Genomic DNA, 20015 nt, shown 5'->3' with positions numbered 1-20015 from the left:
GACTCCAGACCAAATGACACATTTCAACCGGTCAAATGTCCATTGCTCGTGTTTCTTGGCCCAAGCAGGTCTCTTCTTCTTATTGGTGTCCTTTAGTAGTGTTTTTCTTTGCAGCAATTCGACCATGAAGGCCTGACTCACACAGTAACCAAAAAAGTGTTAAACAAATCAAAATATATTTTACATTTGAGATTCTTCAAATAGCCACCCTTTGCCTTGATGACAGCTTTGCACACTCTTGGCATTCTCTCAACCAGCTTCACCTGGAAAGCTTTTCCAACAGTCTTGAAGGAGTTCCCACATATGCTGAGCACTTGTTGGCTGCTTTTCCTTCACTCTGCCATCCGACTCATCCCTGACTTCTTCCTGCATAACACTGATACAGCAGAGCCCCTTATTGTATGGGATACTTTCAAATGTGTCTTCAGAGGCCATTCAATACTCCTCTTTAACACAAAAACAATTTTGGTCAAAAGAGATTAGACTAACAAAGGAAATAGAGGAACTAACAGCATCTGGATGCATAGTTGAATGGCAATAAAAACTGTACCATAGAGGCACAGAATAAGTTAGAGGAAAAACAAAAAGAACTTGAGGAACTTATTCAAGAATGATCAAGTGTAATATATTTAGAAAATAAAGCAAACTAGATGGAAAATGTTGAAAAATGCACCAAATTATTCATGTCAACCATTTTGAAAGCGGAAACAAAATATTTTAAGCATATGTTCTCTTTTCAGTGTCCTCCATCTCCACTGAATGATGTTAACAGTAATAATTTTTTTCCTAATAATAATGTAAAATTAACAACTGTATAGAAAGACTGGTGTGAAAGCCAAATTACACGAGGAAATTCTTGATGCAATGAATTCCATTCAGTCTGGGAAAAACTCCAGGGCTTGATGGCATACCAGTTGAGTTATATCAAACCTTTTCTTTTCTTCATTATGACTGAAACTGCACCCAGGTTGTAAGTATAAAGATCCATTCCATTTTAAAAAAACTAGAGGCCCCTCACACTTCAATATTGTGATGCAAAATGAAAAAGGTTTTATCTGATATTATTCATCCTGATCAGACAGATTTTTTATATGGACGATACATTGGAGATAATATAAGATAATTACTTGAAACAATAGAATACTATGAAACATCGAAGAAACCAGGCCTGGTCTTCATGGCAAATTTTGAAAAAGCCTTTGATAAAGTATAACAACAATTTATATAATATAATATATAATATTAATTTATAATTTATATTTATATAAATGCCTGGACTATTTTAATTTTGGAGAATCTATTATACAATGGGTAAAAGTTATGTATAGCAACCCCAAATGTAAAATAGTAAAAATGCTTACTTCTCATAAAGTATTAAACTGTCAAGAGGAGTTAAACAAGGTTGCCCATTGTCTCCATATCAATTTGTTTTGGCCATCGAAATGTTAGCTATTAAAATCAGATCCAACAATAATGTCAAGGGGTTAAAAACAAAAGTGTCAATGTATGCTGATGACTCAACTTCTCTTTTAAGTCCGCAATCTGGATCACTGCACAGTCTCATTGAGGATCTAGATAATTTCTCTAGCTTCTCTGGACCAAAACCTAATTATGATTAGTGTACTATATTACATATTGGATCATTAAAATACACAACATTTACACTACCCTGTAGTTGACCAATAAAATGGTCTGATGGTGAAGTAGACATAATTGGTATTCATATCCCAAAAAAAACGAATGAACTCACTACAACAAATTCCTATAGAAAGTTAGCAAAAATAGACAAGACCTTGCAACCATTGAGAGGTAAATACCTGTCTATTTATGGAAAATCACACTGATTAACTCTTTAGTCATATCACAGTTTACTTATTTACTTATGGCATTGCCTACTCCAGACAAATTGTTTTTAAATCATATGAGCAAATAATATTTCACTTTATTTGGAAAGGTAAGCCAGACACAATTAAACGTGCATATTTATATAATGAATACGAGTTTGGGGGAGGGGGGGCTACAATTATTAACTATTAAAGCATCAAACCTCTCACAAAAAGCTTCTCCAGTAGATTAATAAGAATGTCTCACTCCTTGTTCAAAAATTGCCTTTTTGCCTTTATCCAGATTACAGCCTCTAACTTTCAGTTAATTGAAAATGAAACCTTGTTCAAAGTACAGTTTCTTCAGAATGTATTCATACCCCTGGAGTTATTCCACATTTTGTTGTGTTACAGCCTCAATTAAAAATGGATTAAATATATTTTATTTTCTCACTCATCTACACAAAATACCCTATAATGACAAAGGGGCCGATTCTGACTTAGGAATTTACCCTTTCCTACACACTTCTCAGTATTTGGTATTCAGACTTACCTTATTCAGTCGCGTAATGGGCTTTGCAGGCGTGGTTCCCTTCCGCGCGCTGAATAAATGCAATTCAACCGCTGAAAACCCTCCCACAGATTTTCTCATTAAGTTTTAATTCAATAGGGTTTTCAGTACAATTATCTTAAGCCATCCCTTTAAATACGGTGTATCTTTATTTTGTCAACAGACTAAAATACATAGAGAGAACGGGTTCAGAAAATAGGGATCAATGAAAGAATGCCATCTATGCATCTTTGTCTCTGTTTCAGCACCAACTGGCAAATAAAAAAATACTCTGATCTTGTAGATTATTTTGGCAAAGTTTAGGTTTAGGAAAGTATGTATGAATCATAAAAAAAACAGGTTTGGAGAGCCTTTACGCACAAAATATACTGATGAATAAAAAATACAGTGGTTTGATTCATCCTGAAAGTTGTCATATTCAAGTTCAATCCATGAAATATTGGAAGGTGGAGAAAAAAAAGGTGCACAATAGGGGTTAAACAGTAGTCATAAATCTACCCTAATTCTCACTAATCATGGAACTGTATGACAACGGTCCAGTTGTTGTGAGCCTTACGCCAGGCTCCAGGTTTAACCTGCTACATGTGGTCTGAGTTCCATAATGATTCAAATAGGTTACATGTCCCAAATTATTGCACAACATTAGCCTATGATCCACTAATGCTAGCGTTCTCGGGAACAACTTACACGGAGGTAACAGAGGAAAGAAAGGTTAACGGAATAGAATGATTCAAAATGTAAACTACAAATTAAAGAGAATGAGCACTAAAGTGACAGTTATAAATGTATGTGGGTATTATTGACGGTGGCTCCCAATAATGGCTAATATTTAACATGATACAAAAATCCCGGGCAAAGGCTATAATTAAAACATTCTAAAGTGCATACATCAACTTGGCAGGTTAAGCCCTACAGAAGCCTATTGTAATAAATACTCAGGGAGAAAAAGGTGTAGATTCACGCACAGAGCGCGGCAGGTGTTTATTTCGCCTTCGCAAAAAGCAGGAATCGTGGTCACAGGCAGGCAATGGTCATACACAGGTAGGCAAACAGGTAGGAGAATCAAAAACTAGGACTGAAGGCTATAACTGGTTCTCACAAACAAGCTATAAAAAGGCTTAGTAGAGTCAAAACAAACAACACCTCACAAGGCACAAACAGAAAGAACTGAACTAAATAAGGAGCTGATGAGACCAGGTGAGTAACTTACACAGGTGAAATCAATGAACAAAAATTAAAGAAAGGGCTATGTTCAAGAACACAAAGAAACAGGGCTACGTACAAGAACAAAAGGTGAACTAAGAAAACAAATACAGAACCTTACACCTATAGCTTGGGTGTCCAAATTTCATCCACGCAAATTATGAGGGCACAAAATTGCAATTCTGAATAACGGCACAGCTATTTATAGCATTTTTAATTGTGAAAAGGAGCCACAATACATGTCATGTTGACATGATTTTCAATTTGCTTCCATATGGCTGGTCTCACATTCGTCTCCAGGGATCATAAGGAAAAAACATTCTAAAACAATTACTACAGTGCATTCGGAAAGTATTCAGACCCCTTGACTTTTTCCACATTTTGTTTCATCCACTTGCCTCTTCCATTTTTGCGGTAATGCTGCAATTAGTTGGTTGTAATTTTGAGTAGAGCAGACTTTTCCATACATTTTTCTTAGCTGCACCATAATATTTGTTGTAATATTTGTTCTGTCTTTTCTGGTGGATGAAACTGAAATTGCAACCAACTTTCTATGGCTTGTTTTTAAAATAGCAATATTTTGGAGATTATTTCATTTTCAAATAACCGAAAGTGAGAGGCATTTGTATTTGCACTGCTACTGAGTAAACCTCCAATTGTTCTCCACTATTCCACCTGCTAAAACCTCCCCCCATCCCAAGTTGGAATGTCGTCCCAGTGACTGGCAGACCACCCCTGTCCATCCTAGGGCCTTTGAGAGATGTGGACCCAACCTTTAAAAAGAGCACACAGTGCCACCCACAGAACAGAAGCAGATTAACTGCCAAAAGCATTTCCAACGCCCTCACCTCGATTGTATTGTATACAGTTATTTAAAGAGATAAAAAAAATCGTGCATATCTTAATTTATTTCCACAATTAACAAATAATATGCGTAATAATGTAGGCAGTTCATACGAAGGACTTTTACCAATAACCAGGATTGGCACTACACATTTTCTATTTTTGGCAAGCAAATATGATTTTGGCAAACAATTATTGTGATTCATCCTGTATTGTCCCTAACATCATTACCCCATACAACAGATGTGGGATACACACACACACACACACACACACACACACACCCTTCCTCCACAAACAACCACAAGCTCAGATGTTCAACAGTTGCCCAACTCAAGAGAAGACTTGATGTGGCATCCCTGAGCCCCACTCATTCCGCCCCAGCCATTACCATGAGCCCGTCCTCCCCAATTAAGGTGTCACCAACCTCCTGTGGCATATACAGTTGTAGCTGTTTGAGAAGGCATGCAAAATTTAGCAAGAATGGAGAGATAGGATTAACCAATGTCAAGTCCTAGCTGATGGAGCTCAGATACACCCCCCTACCCTGAAACACACACACGCTGGTCCCCCGTTGTGACCATTTTCCCAAGCATCTCTGTGCGGTCAGACGTTTTGATCATTTTGTGCCAACAGGGCCACAATAATTTGCCCCCTCTCTGATTGTCCGAGTGTGACCCCCTCCCCATGGGTTACTGCAGCTAGTGTTGCCAGCACTGCCACCACCCCACCGAAATTCCCAACGGCTAGCTATAAGGTCATCAAGGTTCTCCTTAGCAGCTTTGAGAAATTCCTTGTATATTATGCTCACCCATCCGGGGGCTTTGGCTTTGTTGGACCAACCCTGCCAGACAGGCTCAGACTCTTGAGGGGGCAGTGTTGCTTTAGTGGGTCTCTGACCGCGTTTATCTTTCTGTCTTGGCTGCATGAAGGTGGTGGAGTTAAGTCAAGGTCAGAATATGGCTTATATGTAGACACACCTCCGCCACACCTTCATTTCTTAGATCTCCACCACGAATGAATAGTGGGAGAATAACATGCTATTCTCATGCTTAAATTCAAGGTCAGAATACTCATATAGAGGAAAGTGCATAAAAAAATATTTGAAAGATTCTTCAAACTCTGTCAAGATGGTTGTTGATCATTGTTAGACAGACATTTTCAAGTCTTGGCATAGATTTTCAAGCTGATTTAGGCCACCCAGGAACATTCAATGTCATCTTGGTAAGCAACTCCAGTGTATATTTGGCTTGTGTTTTAGGTTATTGTCCTGATGAAAGGTACATTTGTTTCCCAGTGTCTGTTGGAAAGCAGGCTGAACCTGGTTTGACTCTAGGATTTAGCTTGTGCTTAGCTCTATTCTGTTTATTTTTATCCCAAAAAACTCCCTAGTCCATGCCGATGACAAGCATACCCCTAACATACCCCCACCACCATACTTGAAAATATTAAGAGTGGTACTGTGTTGTGTTGGATTTGCCCAAAATATAATGCTTTGTATTCCAGACATGAAGTTCATTTCCTTGCCACATTTTTTGAAATGTTACTTTAGTGCCTTATTGCAAACAGGATGCATGTTTTGTAATATTATTATTCTGTACATGCTTCATTCTTTTCACTCTGACATTTAGGTTAGTATTGTGGAGTAACTATAATGTTTTTGATCCATCCTCAGTTTTCTGCTATCACAGCCGTTAAAACTCTGTAACTGTTTTAAAGTCACCATTGACTTCATGGTGGAATCCCTGAGTGGTTTCATTACTCTACGGCAACTGAGTTAGAAAGGACACCTGTATCATTGTTGCATGGACTCACTCTGTGTGCAATACTGTTTAACATGATTTCTGAATGACTACCTCATCTCTGTACCCCACACATACAATTATCTGTAAGATCCCTCAGTCGAGCAATGAATTTCAAACACAGATTCAACCACAAAGACCAGGGAGGTTTTCCAATGCCTCGCAAAGAAGGGCACCTATTGGAAAATGCGTAAAAATAAGTCAATAATAACACTTTGGATGGTGTATCAATACATCCATTCACTACAAAGATACAGGCGTCCTTCCTAACTCAGTTGCTGGAGAGGAAGGAAACCACTCAGGGATTTCACCATGAGGCCAATGGTGACTTTAAAACAGTGAGAGGAGAAAACTGAGGATGAATCAACAACATTTTAGTTACTCCACAATACTAACCTAATTGACAGAGGGAAAAGAAGGCAGCCGGTACAGAATAAAAATATTCCAAAACATGCATCCTGTTTGCAACAAGGTCCTAAAGTAATACTGCACAAAATGTGGCAAAGCAATTAACTTTTTGTCCTGAATACAAAGTGTTATGTTTGGGGCAAATCCAATACAACACATTACTGGGTACCACTCTCCATATTGCAAACATAGTGGTGGCTGCATCATGTTATGGGTATGCTTGTAATCGTTAAGGACTGGGGAGTTTTTCAGGATAAAAAAGAAACAGAATGATGCCAAGCACAGGCAAAATCCTAGAGGAAAACCTGGTTCAGTCTGCTTTCCACCAGACACTTGGAGATGAATTCACCTTTCAGCAGGACAATACAATACAACAAGGCCAAATCTACACTGGAGTTGCTTATGAAGAAGACAGTGAATGTTCCTTAGTGGCCGAGCTACAGTTTTGAAAATATATGGCAAGACCTGAAAATGTTTTTTCAGCAATGATCAACAACCAATTTGACATAGAATAATGGGCAAATATTGCACAATCCAGGTGTGGAAAGCTTTTAGAGACTCACCCAGAAAAACTCGAGCTGTAATAGCTGCCAAAGGTGCTTTTACAAAGTATTCACTCCGGGGTGTGAATACTTATGTAAATAAGATATTTCTGCCTTTCATTTTCAATACATTTGCAAACATTTCTAAAAACATGTTTTCACTTTGTCATTAAAAATCTATTTAATCAATTTTGAATTCAGGCTGACACACAAAATGTGGAATAAATCAAGGGGTATGAATACTTAACGTATGAATACTTAACGTACATATGTAAAAATGTATGCACACATGACTGTAAGTCGCTTTGGATAAAAGCGTCTGCTAAATGGCATATTATTATATTATTATTTACTTTCTGAAGGCACTTGTATGCCACACGTGCAGTTAACAAAAACATATGAAAATGTTTGCTATATCCAAAATTACAGCCAACTGATTACAGCATTACCACAAAAATGGAGGAGGCAAGTGGAAGGGGGAGAAAGTAGGAAACTTGTTTGTCTGTGTCACGGTTTCGGCCGAGGCTGCCTCTCTTCCTTGCTCGGGCAGGCTTCGGCGGTCGTCGTCTCCGGAGTACTAGCTGCCACCGTTGTATGTTTCGATGTTCGTTTGGTTTTGTCTTGATGTTGTACACCTGTTATCGTTTAGCGTTCATTATTGTCCTATAAGTTCTCGTTGTGTTTGTCAGGTGTTGTGTGTGATTGCGCTACTGTTGGTTGTCTGTGCTTCGTTGTTTCCTCCTCTGTTTGGAGAGGGTTCTCGCACATGTTAGTGCGCATTTTGTTTTACGCCTGTGTGCGTATTTACTCGCCTCCGGGCTTTTTGGCTCGTGTTCTAAGTGATTGTTCACTAAAGTCTTTTGGACTAAGTTTCTGCGTCCTGCGCCTGATTCCTGCACCACACCCACCTACAGCACCCACTGACAGAATCACACACCAAAGATGGAATCAGCAGGAGCCGCAGCAGCACCTGAGTCTCTGGAGGAGCGGGTCCGCGAGCAGAACGACCAGATCCTACGTATCGGGACCTCCCTTCAGGACATGATCAACACGCTTCAACGCTGGGAGCCCAGAGGGACACCCACCCCTCCACCTTCCGTGCCATCACCATCGGCCAGTCAGCCCATACAAGCTCCGGAACCCAGGGGAATTCGGCTCTCGCTCCCGAGGGCATATGATGGGACCGCTGCCGGGTGTCAGGGCTTCCTTCTACAGGTGGAGCTATACCTGGCCACCGTACACCCGGCGCCCTCGGGACACGAGAGCGTGTCCGCCCTCATCTCCTGTCTCACCGGCAAGGCGTTGGAATGGGCCAACGCCGAGTGGAGGAGAATAGACGCCTCCACTATCACCTACTCAGAGTTCTCCCGCCGCTTCAGGGCTGGGTTTGACCATCCACCTGAGGGGAAAGCGGCGGGAGAGCGTCTATTCTACCTCCGGCAGGGGAGGAGGAGCGCCCAGGAGTTCGCTTTAGAATTCCGAACTCTAGCGGCGGATGCAGGGTGGAATGAGCGGGCCCTCATCGATCACTACCGCTGTAGTCTACGAGAGGACGTCCGTCGGGAGCTGGCCTGCAGGGATACCAGCCTCACTTTCGATCAGTTAGTGGACATGTTCATCAGGCTGGACACCCTGCTGGCTACCCGCGGACGTTCCGAGGGGGGTCCGTCGATTCCATCCTCCAGCACCTCCGAGCCCTATGGAGCTCGGGGTGCTGGCGCTAGAGAGAGGAGGGGTCGGAGCACGAGGGGGGCCGTCCCCTGCACCAACTGTGGCCGTGGAGGACACACCGCGGCTAGGTGCTGGGGAGGGTCTCCTAGGGGAGAAGACGGCAGGCTCCGCACTGGGGAGTCCTTCCAGGTGAGTAGGCGCCCCACTTACCCAGAGCTCTCTGTTGCGCACTTCTGTATACCTGTGCTATTTCCACAGGTTGCACCTCATTCCCAGCATAAGGCGCTAGTAGATTCAGGCGCGGCTGGGAATTTTGTTGATAGAACATTTTGTTCAGAATTAGGGATTCCCCTTCTTCCTGTTGACGTCCCATTCCCCGTTCATGCCCTAGATAGCCGTCCGTAGGGATCGGGCTTGATCAGGGAAGTCACAGCACCACTTAGGATGTGTACGCAGGGGGGTCATGAGGAGATTATCCAACTATATCTGATCGACTCTCCTGCGTATCCGGTGGTGCTGGGAATGCCCTGGTTGAGTATCCATAATCCATCTATTTCGTGGCAGGAGAGGGCTCTGATGGAGTGGTCTGCCCAGTGTGTGGGGCGATGTTTAGGTGTTTCCGTGGGGGCTACCTCGGTGGAGAGTCCAAACCAGGTGCCCGCATTGCACATTCCCCCGAGTATGAGGATTTGGCTATTGTGTTCAGTAAGTCGAGGGCGACGCAGTTACCTCCTCATAGGCAGGGAGATTGTGCGATAGACCTCCAGGCAGGAGCTGCGCTCCCATGGAGCCATGTGTATCCTCTGTCTCAAGAGGAGAAGAGAGCTATGGAGACTTACATAGACGAATCTCTGAGACAAGGATACATACGGCCATCCACTTCCCCTGCGTCCTCGAGTTTCTTTTTTGTGAAGAAGAAGGATGGAGGGTTACGCCCGTGCATTGATTACCGTAGTCTCAATCAGATCACGGTGAAGTACAGTTATCCACTTCCTCTGATTGCGACCATGACGGAGTCATTGCACGGGGCGCGTTTCTTCACAAAATTAGATCTCAGGAGCGCTTACAACTTGGTACGCATTAGAGAGGGCGATGAATGGAAGACAGCGTTTAGTACCACCTCGGGTCATTACGAGTATCTTGTCATGCCATACGGGTTGATGAACGCTCCTTCAGTTTTCCAAGCATTCGTGGATGAGATCTTCAGGGACATGCAGGGGCAGGGGGTGGTCGTGTACATAGATGACATTCTTGTGTACTCGTCTACCCGAGTCGAGCATGTGGCCCTGGTGCGCCGAGTGTTGAGGAGGCTGTTGGAGCACGACCTGTATGCCAAGGCAGAGAAATGTCTGTTCTTCCAGGAGTCTATCTCCTTTTTGGGTTATCAGTTGTCTGCGTCAGGGGTGAAGATGGAAGTTGACCGGGTGTCAGCCGTGCGTAATTGGCAGACTCCAACCACTGTTAAAGAGGTGCAGCAGTTTTTGGGGTTTGCAAATTACTACCGGAGGTTTATCCGGGGTTTTGGACAGGTGGCAGCTCCCATAACGCCTCTTTTGAAGGGGGGTCCGGTGCGTTTGCAGTGGTCAGCCGAGGCAGACAGGGCTTTTGGGAGACTGAAGGACCTGTTTACTTCGGCTCCGGTGCTGGCGCATCCGGATCCCGCTTTACCATTTCAGGTAGAGGTGGACGCGTCAGAGGTCGGTATAGGGGCCGTGCTTTCGCATCGGTCCGGCACGCCACCTAAACTCCGCCCCTGTGCTTTTTATTCTAAAAAGCTCAGTCCGGCGGAGCGAAATTATGACGTAGGGGACAGGGAGCTGTTAGCCGTGGTACAGGCCCTAAAGGTGTGGAGGCATTGGCTTGAGGGGGCTCAACACCCTTTTCTCATTTTGACTGACCACCGTAACCTGGAGTACATCCGGGCAGCTAGGAGACTGAACCCTCGCCAGGCGCGGTGGAACATGTTTTTGGCCCGGTTCGTATTTAAGATCACGTACATCCCTGGGTCACAGAACGGTAAGGCAGACGCACTGTCTCGGCGGTATGACACGGAGGAGAGGTCCGTGGAGCCCACTCCCATACTGCCGGAGTATTGTCTGGTGGCACCGGTAGTGTGGGAGTTCGATGCTGAAATCGAGCGGGCGTTGCGCACCGACCCTAGTCCTCCTCAATGCCCGGAGGGTCGGACGTACGTCCCGCTCGAGGTTCGGGATCGATTGATATATTGGGCTCACACGTCACCCTCCTCTGGACATCCTGGTATTGGCCGGACAGTGCACTGCCTTAGTGCTAAGTACTGGTGGCCCACGTTAGCCAGGGATGTGAGGGTTTATGTCTCCTCCTGCTCGGTGTGCGCCCAGTGTAAGGCGCCTAGACATCTGCCTAGGGGTAAGTTACAACCCCTGCCCGTTCCACAACGACCATGGTCTCACCTCTCGGTGGACTTCATCACTGACCTTCCCCCCTCGCAGGGGAATACTACTATACTGGTCGTTGTGGGCCGGTTCTCTAAGGCCTGTCGTTTGCTCCCTATGCCGGGCCTTCCTACTGCCCTACAGACCGCCGAAGCTCTATTCACCCACGTTTTCCGGCACTCACGGGTACCCGAGGATATTGTGTCTGATCGATGTCCCCAGTTCACCTCCAGAGTCTGGAGAGCATTTATGGAGCGTTTGGGGTCTCGGTGAGCCTTACCTCGGGTTACCATCCAGAGAGTAATGGGCAGGTGGAGCGCGTGAACCAGGATGTGGGTAGGTTTCTTAGATCATACTGCCAGGGCCGGCCGGAGGAGTGGGCACGGTATGTTCCCTGGGCAGAAATGGCCCAGAATTCCCTACGCCACTCCTCAACTAACCTAACCCCCTTTCCAATGTGTGTTAGGTTACCAGCCGGTTCTGGCACCATGGCAGCAGAGCCAGATCGAGGCTCCTGCGGTGGATGAGTGGGTGCGGCGCTCGGAGGAGACGTGGAACGCTGCACACGTCCATCTGCAGCGGGCCATCCATCGTCAGAAGGCGAGCGCCCGATCTCCACCGCAGTGAGGGGCCGGTGTACGCACCTGGTGATCGAGTCTGGCTCTCTACCAGAAACCTGCCCCTCCGCCTGCCCTGCCGGAAACTGGGTCGGCGGTTTGTGGGGCCGTTTAAAGTCCTGAGAAGATTGAACGAGGTGTGTTACAGATTACAACTGCCTAGTGACTATCGTATTAACCCCCTCGTTCCATGTGTCTCTTCTCAGGCCGGTGGAAGCTGGTCCACTCCAGGAAGATGAGATCAGAGAGACTCCTCCGCCCCCATTGGACATCGAGGGGGCACCGGCGTACACCGTGCGGTCCATCTTGGATTCGAGGACGTCGGATGGGGGTCTCCAATATCTCGTGGAGTGGGAGGTACGGCCCGGAGGAACGGTGCTGGGTGCCGAGGAGAGACATTTTGGACCCGTCTCTCCTGACAGAATTCCACCGTATTCATCCGACGCGCCCTGCTCCGCGTCCTCCTGGTCGTCCCCGAGGCCGGGGTCGGCGCACGGCTGGAGCCGCGCGTCAAGGGGGGGGTACTGTCACGGTTTCGGCCGAGGCTGCCTCTCTTCCTTGCTCGGGCAGGCTTCGGCGGTCGTCGTACTAGCTGCCACCGTTGTATGTACTAGCTGCCACCGTTGTATGTTTCGATGTTCGTTTGGTTTTGTCTTGATGTTGTACACCTGTTATCGTTTAGCGTTCATTATTGTCCTATAAGTTCTCATTGTGTTTGTCAGGTGTTGTGTGTGATTGCGCTACTGTTGGTTGTCTGTGCTTCGTTGTTTCCTCCTCTGTTTGGAGAGGGTTCTCGCACATGTTAGTGCACATTTTGTTTTACGCCTGTGTGCGTATTTACTTGCCTCCGGGCTTTTTGGCTCGTGTTCTAAGTGATTGTTCACTAAAGTATTTTGGACTAAGTTTCTGCGTCCTGCGCCTGATTCCTGCACCACACCCACCTACAGCACCCACTGACAGTCTGCCCTTTATTAAAGACCAAAATTGACAAAAATATACCAGTTTCAGGACCAAAATGTTGACAGCGGCGCCATACAGGTTGCAAAATAGCTGGGAAGAGTTTTTCGATATTCCAATTCCATTGCACATGAACTGATACACAAAACAACGCTTCATTCAATACGTTCTTCAACTAAATTATTGCCACCAACAGAATGTTATGTACAGTGGTGTGAAAAAGTGTTTGCCCCCTTCCTGATTTCTTATGTTTGCATGTTTGTCACACTTAAATGTTTCAGATCATCAAACAAATGTAAATATTAGTCAAAGATAACACAAGTAAACACAAAATACAGTTTTGAAATTAAGGTTGTTATTATTTAGGGAAAACAAAATCCAAACCCACATGGCCCTGTGTGAAAAAGTGTTTGCCCCCTACAACCTAATAACTGGTTGGGCCACCCTTAGCAGCAACAACTGCAATCAAGCGTTTGCGATAACTTGCAATGAGTCTTTTACAGCGCTGTGTAGGAATTTTGGCCCACTCATCTTTGCAGAATTGTTGTAATTCAGCCACATTGGAGGGTTTTCGAGCATGAACTGCCTTTTTATGGTCATGCCACAGCATCTCAATAGGATTCAGGTCAGGACTTTGACTAGGCCACTCCAAAGTCTTCATTTTGTTTTTCTTCAGCCATTCAGATGAGGACTTGCTGGTGTGTTTTGGATCATTGTCCTGCTGCAGAACCCAAGTTCGCTTCAGCTTGAGGTCACGAACAAATGGCCGGACATTCTCCTTCAGGATTTTTTGGTAGACAGCAGAATTCATGGTTCCATTTATCACAGCAAGTCTTCCAGGTCCTGAAGCAGCAAAACAGGCCCAGACCATCACACTACCACCACCATATTTTACTGTTGGTATGATGTTCTTTTTCTGAAATGCGGTGTTACTTTTACGCCAGATGTAATGGGACACACATCTTCCAAAAAGTTCAACTTTTGTCTCGTCAGTCCACAGAGTATTTTCCCAAAGGTCTTGGGGATCATCAAGATGTTTTCTGGAAAAAATGAGACGAGCCTTAATGTTCTTTTTGCTCAGCAGTGGTTTTCGTCTTGGAACTCTGCCATGCAGGCCATTTTTGCCCAGTCTCTTTCTTATGGTGGAGTCATGAACACTGACCTTAACTGAGGCAAGTGAGGCCTGCAGCTCTTTGGATGTTGTTGTGGGGTCTTTTATGATCTCTTGGATGAGTCGTCGCTGCGCTCTTGGGGTAATTTTGGTCGGCCGGCCACTCCTGGGAAGGTTCACCACTGTTCCATGTTTTCGCCATCTGTGGATAATGGCTCTCACTGTGGTTCGCTGGAGTCCCAAAGCTTTAGAAATGGCTTTTTCAGACTGATGGATCTCAATTACTTTCTTTCTCATTTGTTCCTGAATTTCTTTGGATCTCGGCATGATTTCTAGCTTTTGAGGAACCTTTGGTCTACTTCACTTTGTCAGGCAGGTCCTATTTAAGTGATTCCTTGATTGAGAACAGGTGTGGCAGTAATCAGGCCTGGGTGTGGCTAGAGGAATTGAACTCAGGTGTGATAAACCACAGTTGAGTTCTGTTATAACAGGGGGGGGCAAACACTTTTTCACACAGGGCAATGTAGGTTTAGATTGTGTTTTCCCTTAATAATAACAACCTTCATTTCAAAACTGCATTTTGTGTTTACTTGTGTTATCTTTGACTAATATTTAAATTTGTTTGATGATCTGAAACATTTAAGTGTGACAAACATGCAAACAAATACCAAATCAGGAAGGGGACAAACACTTTTTCACACCACTGTATATGGGGCATACAACCATCTCAGATCTGCAGATTTTGCTGTGAAGATACAGAATCATTAGATCACTTATTCTGGTGTTGCCTCAATGTAGCTTGTTTCTGGTCACAGGTTCAGGGACACTGAAAAATCACAACATTTACCTGAAACTAACCCTACAAATAACACTGTTGGGAGATTTGGAAAGCCATAGTCAATCAATCAACAATTTAATAACACTCTTAGTAAAAAATATTCATCTTTAATTTACAATCTGTAGATAGTATGCGATTAGAAAGGTTCAGAATTTATGTGAAACATCACAGCACAGTTGAAAAATATATGACCCATGGAAATCAAAAGAGGGTGTTTTACAGAGATAGGTGGGATGGGCTGAGAGCAGCTGAGGGATTGGTTTTTAAAAGCCCATGATCTATAATAGTTATGACTGAAAATACTATATACGTATAATGTATACCGGATGTGTTTAAGTACTATCTATTCAGATGTAATATATATCAAATAACTATATTTTTCTATGTAACTACTGTGTAAAAAAAGTGCCATGTATGTAAAATGTGTGTAGAATGTCCATGTAACAAAAAATAAAAAGCTGTAAAAAAACAATATTTTTGTCCTATAATAAAAATGACAAAATAATAAAAAACTATTATCCACTTATTTTACACAAGGCAGCCTCTGGTCATCTTGTTAACATGTGCAAAGACAATGTCACTGACGTAATATGCTACACATACTGTACTAGTGTGTTACATTCCTGTCTCATTCTGTCACTGAGTTCTTTAGTAAGACGGTAACCCCATGCACACATGCATTGTGTCTTACTTTCCATTTGTATGTGAAAGATCTTTGCAATGCATTGGATCTTGATCTCTGTATAAACCAGTCATTACTATGAGAATCTTTGTCAAAGAAAACGTGTTGACAGTATTCTGACCATTCAGTGCGTTGTAATATTATACTCTCATACAGATGGATCTGTATTTTGAGGGTTTTCCAGCTGGCATTGATTTCTTAAACTGATTTCCACACAGTCTACTGACAGACCTCTCCCTGACCTTGATTTGATGACTTTGTCAAATCTAGGATGATCCCTTACTTAGGGCAACAAACATGCGTATATCTTATCATCCAAACAACAGCTGTATTTGTCCCCTTGAAAATATTTCATATTTACTCACTATCTTTGCCTTCTCAGAGTTGACATAAGCATCTAACGTTTTTCTAAAAGAGTTTGTATTCTTACGAAGTTCCCTGTGTGGATATTGGCAGGGGGTAATAATCGAATTATTCTCTCCAGCACAAATCTCCACTTTCCTCGGGTCAATCAGTTCCCATCATTCCCAGCTGTATTTGGTAACTGCCAGGTTCTGATTCAAGTGTCTGTGACTCAGTCCCCAGGAAGGTGGAATGTTTTTACTGTTCAAACATTTCTCTCCTTCGCTGACCTCAGATAACTCATCCCTCTCTGTTCTCCTCGCAGAAATCGTGTTCCTTTAGATCCTTCAGCACCATGATCAGTAAGTTACGTCTGACAGATCTGTAGATCGGGAGTGGATCAAGTGGTCTGTGTCTACAAGGGTGTTTGAAAAGTCAAAGTACATAAGCCAGTAGCAGGAGAATACAAGCCTCATGCCACAAGCCTAGACTGGCAATGTTCTGCAGCGGTGGACAAAAGCGTAGAAGCAGATTGAGAACAGAGACATACTTTTGAATGCAGTAGAATGCATATGTAGTGTGATTTGGTATAGGGTTAAACGAGACAAAAAACATGTGAAATGTTTAACTTTCATTTTTTTAAATGAAGGTAATGAAGATTAAACTACAAATCTATACATATCTGATGTTTTTAACCAGGTAATTGTTTTATATTTAAATGTGAAATATGTGAACTTTGCCAGTTTCCTGAAGGAAGTTATTTTTGTCTCTTGGACGTCACTCTATAGTGGAAATAATATTTATACCGACCAACAATATAAACGCAACATGCAACAATTTTAAATATTTTACTGAGTTACAGTTCATACAGTGCCTTGAAAAAGTATTCATCCCACTTGCCGTTTTTCCTATTTTGTTGCATTACAACCTGTAATTTCAAATGGATTTGTATTTGTATTTCATGTAATGGACATACACAAAATAGTCCAAATTGGTGAAGTGAAATGAAAAAAATAACTTGTTTAAAAAAATTCTAAAAAATAAATAACGGAAAAGTGGTGTGTGCACATGTATTCACCCCCTTTGCTATGAAGCCCCTAAATAAGATGTGGTGCAACCAATTACCTTCAGAAGTCACATAATTAGTTAAATAAAGTCCACCTGTGTGCAATCTAAGTGTCACATGATCTGTCACTTGATCTCAGTATATATACACCTGTTCTGAAAGGCCCCAGTGTCTGCAACACCACTAAGCAAGCGGCACCACCAAGCAAGCGACACCATGAAGACCAAGGAGCTCTCCAAACAGGTCAGGGACAAAGTTGTGAAGAAGTACAGATCAGGGTTGGGTTATAAAGAAATATCCGAAACTTTGAACATCCCACGGAGCACCATTAAATCTATTATTAAAAAATGGAAAGAATATGGCACCACAACAAACCTGCCAAGAGAGGGCCGCCCACCAAATATCACGGACCAGGCAAGGAGGGCATCAATCAGAGAGGCAACAAAGATACCAAAGATAACCCTGAAGGAGCTGCAAAGCTCCACTGCGGAGATTGGACTATCTGTCCATAGGACCACTTTAAGCCGTACACTCCCACAGAGCTGGGCTTTACGGAAGAGTGGCCAGAAAAAAGCCATTGCTTAAAGTAAAAAATAAGCAAACACGTTTGGTGTTCGCCAAAAGCCATGTGGGAGACTCCCCAAACATATGGAAGAAGGTACTCTGGTCAGATGAGACTAAAATTGAGCTTTTTGGCCATCAAGGAAAACACTATGTCTGGCACAAACCCAACACCTCTCATCACCCCGAAAACACCATCCCCACAGTGAAGCATGGTGGGATGTTTTCATTGGCAGGGACTGGGAAACTGGTCAGAATTGAAGGAATGATGGATGGCGCTAAATACATGGAAATTCTTGAGGGAAACCTGTTTCAGTCTTCCAGAGATTTGAGACTGGGACGGAGGTTCACCTTCCAGCAGGACAATGACCCTAAGCATACTGCTAAAGCAACACTTGAGTGGTTTAAGGGGAAACATTTAAATGTCTTGGAATGGCCTAGTCAAAGCCCAGACCTCAATCCAATTGAGAATCTGTGGTATGACTTAAAGATTGCTGGAGCAGTTTTGCCTTGAAGAATGGGCATAAATCCCAGTGGCTAGATGTGCCAAGCTTATAGAGACATACCCCAAGAGACTTGCAGCTGTAATTGCTGCAAAAGGTGGCTCTACAAAGTATTGACTTTGGGGGGGGGTGAATAGTTATGCACGCTCAAGTTTTCAGTTTTTTTTGTCTTATTTCTTGTTTGTTTCACAATAAAAATATTTTGCATCTTCAAAGTAGTAGGCATGTTGTGTATGATGATACAAACCCCCCAAAAATCTATTTTAATTCCAGGTTGTATGACAACAAAATAGGGAAAATGCCAAGGGGGTGAATACTTTCGCAAGCCACTGTATAAGAAAATCAGTCAATTGAAATACATTCATTAGGCCCTAATCTATGGATTTCACATGACTGGGAATACAGATAGGCATCTGTTGGTCACAGATACTTTTTTTTTAAAGGTAGGGGCGTGGATGAGAAAACCAATCAGTATCCGGTGTGACCACCGTTTGCCTCATGCAGTGCGACACATCTCCTTCACATAGAGTTGATCAGGCTGTTGATTATGGCCTATGAGATGTTGTCCCACTTTTCAATGGCTTTGCGAAGTTGCTGGATATTGGCGGGAACTGGAACACGCTGTCGTACACGTCGATCCAGAGCATCCCAAACATGCACAATGGGTGACATGTCTGGTGAGTATGCAGGCCATGGATGAACTGGGATATTTTAAGCTACCAGGAATTGTGTACAGATCCTTGCGACATGGGGCTGTGCATTATCATGCTGAAACATGACGTGATGGCGTCGGATCAATGGCACGACAATGGGCCTCAGGATCTCATCACGGTGTCTCTGTGAATTCAAATTTCCATCTATAATGCAATTGTGCCCATACCATAACCCCACCACCACCATAGGGCACTCTGTTCACAACGTTGACATCAGCAAACCACTAGCTCACACAACACCATACACGTTGTCTGTGGTTGTGAGGCCGGTTGGACGTACTGCCGAATTCTCTAAAACAACGTTGGAGGCGGCTTATGGTGGATAAATGAATATTCAATTCTCTGGCAACAGCTCTGGTGGACATTCCTGCAGTCAGCATTCCAATTGCAAGCTCACTCAAAACTTGAGACCACTGTGGCATTGTGTTGTGTGACAAAACTGCCCATTTTAGAGTGGCCTTTTATTGTCCCCAGCACAAGGTGCACCTGTGTAATGATCATGCTGTTTAATCAGCTTCTTGATATGCCACACCTGTCAGGTGGATGGATTGTCTTGGCAAAGGAGAAATGCTCACTAACAGGGATGTAAACACATTTGTGCACAACATTTTAGAGAAATAAGCTTTTTGTGTATATGGTACATTTCTGGGATCTTTTATTTCAGGTCATGAAACATGGAACTAACACTTTACATGTTGCTTTTATATTTTTGTTCAGTGTACATTTGTGCATATAAATCATACTCAGATTACTTTGGGTTTAAATTAAAACAAACCCAGTGAGCATGGCCACAGATGGACATCAAAGCTTGGAAGGAGATGAGATAGTCTTCCTCCTCCGTTTCATTGTCAACATCTCACAACATCCGACTGCTTCACTTGACCTCTAACCTCCACTTGGCCACCCTTTAAACCTCTGACTCAGACTGCTAGAGTGCATCAACACTGACCATATGCTGGACACTGATGCTCTCGCTACACAATACACACACTACACACACTTTGCAAGGCTTGTTCTGAGCATACACTGTTGGAGAGGGACTGTACACTAAACATACCGCTCCGATCAAGAGCCTAGAATACAAGCTACAAGTCTTCGTCAACTCCTGCGCATATGGTGGCCTCAGTGGATCTCTATTATAGACCTGTGGAAGAAGCATGCTTCGAGCACCATACAACAGCGGAAGTAGAGATGGGTTGGTCACACGGAATCCACAAGGATAGCGAAAAAGAGGACGTCCAACAATGACCTGGCGCAGGTGTAGACTCAGAACTTAAGAAGATCCGCTTGTCATGGCCTGAGGCAAAGAAAACAGACCAAGACCGGCAACGTTAGAAAGCTTTAGTAC

This window comes from Coregonus clupeaformis, unplaced genomic scaffold (genome assembly GCF_020615455.1).
Source record: "Coregonus clupeaformis isolate EN_2021a unplaced genomic scaffold, ASM2061545v1 scaf0109, whole genome shotgun sequence".
NCBI classification, from domain to species: Eukaryota; Metazoa; Chordata; class Actinopteri; order Salmoniformes; family Salmonidae; genus Coregonus; species Coregonus clupeaformis.
This window is presented reverse-complemented; position numbering follows the sequence as displayed.